Consider the following 4,964-nt stretch of genomic DNA (forward strand, 5'->3'; position numbering starts at 1 on the left):
AAAGAAAAAATGGAAAAAATATAATTAATTTTTCCTTGATTTTGCAAATTGAAAAGTAATTTGGAATCGTCATTTATAGTAACCTAGACATCAATATGGAGTGGAGGAAGTACATTTGGAATATAATTAGTTATTTTTAATATATTTTGAACTAATCAAGGTTCGTGTAATGTAAGACTCCGTAAGTTTGAATTCTGAAAATGAAATTATATATATTATTTTGGTGTAGAATATTTTAACTCGAGTTGGATCTCTTAATAATGACTTGATGAGTATGATCTTAAATGATTGTTATTAAATTATTTTTTGAGTCATATGATAATTAAAGGAGTATTATGTTAATTATGTATACTTCACTAGAATAGTATTAAAAAAATTATTTTTTTGTTGGAATATTAAATATTGATATTCTTTTATGTTTATCCGTCTAATAAAAAGTTTAAGAGGAAATAGAAAGAGGGGCTACAGTACTTACCCACATATCTATTAAACATAAGATATTTGTTTCTTGATATATCACCGCCTCTTTATTTTCTTCCAACTAACCAGTGTAGTGATGATTCCTATTATCTCTACTTGAATCCCTAGAATTCTCAAGACCAAGTAAATTTGGTTACTCTTTAGCTATTATACAAGATACAAAAACCTTTTATTATTCTTACGGTTCAAAATCAAACAAAGACTTAGTGTAGATTGGATGCTTTTCAAGGAACAATTGGACGAGATCAACTTTAGTGTTAGCCAAGGTAAGTTAAGTTTAAGATTAAGCATGGCGATCCTTCCATTTATCACATAGTATTAATGTTGATTCTCCGCCATATTATAGCAAGAGTTAAACGTAACTTTTGTCGAGAAGCATATCAATTAAAGGGTCTTGCGAACTTGTCGCTTCCCTAGTGTTCGATTATTGTCTGTGCGATTCGGGCATAGTTTTGAACAGGTTGTAATAGTTGTTGTACTTGCCATTTGTATAGATTTCATGCCTTAAAGTAACGTATTCTCATTCGTAGGTGTTACAAGGCAAGGCCTAGGGTAAGATCCTTTTATAGTTCGGGTTGGATTCTCGCTCATTATTAACAGATTACTAATGAAGGCTCCTCCTTCCGTTTCTAGTTTTGAGATGAGATTTGTAGCAGGTTTTTAGTAAGAAAATCATTAAGATTGACTACAAAATATAGATTTTGGCTTAGAGTGAAAGGAGGATTGACATGCCCAGATATTAAGGCAAAACTTGAGGTATGTAAAGCCAAAACCTCCCTCGTTGTTAAGGCACAATCTATTGTCACTTGTTTCTGCTAAAAGAGTCAACATTGCCTACTTCAATATGTGAATAGTGTTATTTCCACAATAGATTCGGGTATGTAGAATCTGTATATTGCAACAACAACTTCAGCTCGAGTTCAAGTATGAAAAAGAACACAATGAAGTATAAAATACCCTCAACACAAGATTCAAATGAGCTTTCCAAGAGGTATATTTATTTTTCAGAAAGTAAAGATGAAACAAAAATGATTAAGGCCAAGTTGTCCGAATTCACGGACTTTCCTTAAGGAATAACTCCCCTCACTGTACCCGAGGTTATGGAATATTCCTCCCAGGATAAAATGGCCTTCAATCCGACTATAGCGGTACCTCAAATAGGCGGATTCTTCGAACACACTCACGGTTTGAATGATCACACTTAGAGTATTTTTAAGACAAGAAGAAGTTTTTTTTTTTAATCTGAAAATTTCTATGTCAAAACCTGTGGAGAAAGCAGGTTTTTATAGCCAACATATGCCTCTTCCGAAAAGAGGTAAAGGTTCATTCCAAAGGTTGTACCTTATCTGAAAAACCATGTCCATTCGCCCAAACAATGTGCATGTTCTGAATAGTCATGCCATTTCATATGAAATAGTGTGTTATTTTATGAAGAATCACAACTTTCTGCAGCATCTGTTCGTGAAACAGTGCATCTGTTCGTAAAACAGTGCATCAGTTTTGGAAACATTGCATCTACTGAAGCTATTTGCAACTCTGAAGTTTCTGCAACAGTTCACTGCATGCATATAAATGGAGTCCAAATCACAGAAAATATTTCCTGCGTTTTACACATATTCATATCAGATTTTTGTCAAATAAAATTTGTCCAAAAAATAGATCTCATCGATCGCCAAATCCAAATCCAAATTCGAAGCCGAGCGAGCGACGACGACGACGGCGCGAGGCATCTCTTATTCCTTGCCTCACTTATCCATGTGGAAGTGTGTTTCACAATATAAACACTTTAAAGTTCTCTTCTTCCACTAATGTGGGAGAAAGAGTAAACTTTCCAATTTTGAGTACACTTTTCATTTTTCGTGTAAACTCAATTTTCCTCTTCCACTTGATTTCTCCATTTTCCATTCAACACACATATAGAACCCAACAAATAGAGCCTTCACTTTCTATTTGTTTAGCACACGACTACATGCCTAATATGCCCCCAATATATACATGTTCATTCCATTTGAAATTACTTGTCATCACCCTTCTTGTCTCTATTTGATGAAGTCACAATATTCATGTTTCTCTCGTCAAGCCAAGCATCAATAGAGTTATGCATGATGATATTTGTATTCATTAGAAATTCCTAGAAGTCCCGTGATATATATGTGTCACTTGCTATAGAATAAATGGTCATAACAGTCGCACTAGTAAATTTGACCACATAGTCACATATTATAAATTGATATAATTAAAGGATTTAGGCTTAAATATATGGATCACATTAGAGAAGTTAGTTGTATATGAAAAGTACTGCCTGAATGGCTAAATAATCATCATTATAATTTACTTGTATAGACATATAAGGAGGTATATCCTAAAAGTTTATCATTATCAAGGGAGGGTATTAGGTTTTACAAGGCACACGCGCGACGTAATTCTGTGCATAGAATTGTGACTAGACCATTATAATGAGCCCAAACATTATGGCGTACCTGTCCTTGTGGCATCATTTGCATTTGGAGTAAGCTGGAATGCCATGCACCCTTTTCCCTGACTCGAGCCAATATATGGCACATATGGCCTGCGAGCAGACCCTCATAGTGAGCCCCTAAAGAGGGGCATATCCTACAACAGACTACGGTTCAGTAACAAAAGCATACATAAATATGAGGCAAAATTGCCATACATTTGACTCAGAATGCCTTCGGTAGGCTATCTTATGATCATTTGTATTTGACATAGGCATAAGACATCACCTAGGCAAATTTCTAGATGTCTTATAATGAAGAATAACTTTGAGGACACATGTATAAACTAATAAGATTTCTTACAGAAGTCCTACTATAGCTTCTGAAAATATGATCCTTAATTGCTCATCCTTAATACTTAAATTATGATAGGTCAGTTAAACTAGTATATTAGCCACTGCTTCATATTGTATGTCAGCTATTCACGTGCTCATAAGTCCTTCATCTTGATATCTGGTCCATATGAGTATCCATACTTATTACTTGTTATTCTATCTACTTTACATGTCAGTACATGTGTTATATATACTGACGTCCCTTCGTTCGGGACACCACATTTTTGTAAACACAGAATCAGGTATGCCGATGAGTAGAATTCCATACTAGGTACTCATCTCATGTTCTGCAAAGTCATTGGTGAGCTTTTCTCTTATCTGGAGCTAATAGATGTCCAGTACTCTTTAGTCATGTTTGTATTTACCGTTTGGGTGTATTAGGGGCCCTGTCTCAACCATATTCCTTTGTAAGGATACAAATTCTATTAGAGACTTTGTAGACTGTATTAAGTTATCTCATGTGGTTATAGTTTCACTTTTCAATATCAGTTGGGTTTAATGAGCTAAAATTATACATTTACATAGACCCTCATAAATTTTTGGGATAGTAACTCTTCTGCTTAAAATATATACATATATATGCCAATTTTATAGCACATTGTTATACGGTTCTTGTGCATTTTGTCTAGGCTTTGGGGCGTGACACAAGTTGATAGAACATCACGATCATCAAAAAAATAAAGAAAAAAATAATTATTTTTAATAAGTACAACAATTAAAATAATTCATAAAAAATATAATCCTATTATTATAGTATAAATAATGATTCCAAAGTACATCCTCTGTCACTAATTAATTGTTGAAATTTCTAAAATTAGTTGTCACAAGTTATTTGTCCTTTTAAAAGTTGTTACAAATTATTTGTAATTTTAAAAGTTTAAGATTTTATTTATTTATTTATTTTATACTTAGTAAGTTGTAATTATTTATTTAATGAAGATAATATTATATCTTCATATATAAATGAATGTAAAATAATTAAAGATCCTTCCTATTAATATTCCATCTGTTTCATTAATATTTCATTCATTTCAACTTAAGTGATACTACTTGATTTGACATGTTTTACCATTTATTTTTATTTGTCCACAATTTCAAAAAGACGAGATATTCATAAAACATAGAAAAAATAATTATTTTTCTTGATACATTAAAAGAGATAAGTAAAATATAAATTTATTTTTAAAATTTTGGACAAGTAAAAATGAATGAAGATGGTAAAAATTATTTTATCGAAAATGTGTCAAATCAGCATCCACAAAATAATATTTCCTTTGTTTTAAAAAAGAATATTTTTTTCTTTTTTTACAATACTTTAATTTCAAATTTTCACAAGACATGTTTAAAATTAGAAGATATTTTTGATACATTTGACATAACTTTAATTTAAAATTGAAATTTGTAAAAAAAAAAATATTTTCTAAAATTTTATGATAAGTTAAAATAAATTATTATTTTTTAAATGGAGGGAATATGCAACGAAGTGAATATATTCTCTATTCTATATATAGAATAGAGACCTTCAATATGCTTGGTTTTGCATTTTGGGGGCATTTTAATCATTCTATTTATAGAAGAGAGACCTTCGACATGTCTGCTTTGGCATTTCGGGAATATTTTAGTCATTTCATGT

The sequence above is a fragment of the Capsicum annuum genome, chromosome 3, assembly GCF_002878395.1.
Source record: "Capsicum annuum cultivar UCD-10X-F1 chromosome 3, UCD10Xv1.1, whole genome shotgun sequence".
In the NCBI taxonomy this organism is placed as follows: Eukaryota; Viridiplantae; Streptophyta; class Magnoliopsida; order Solanales; family Solanaceae; genus Capsicum; species Capsicum annuum.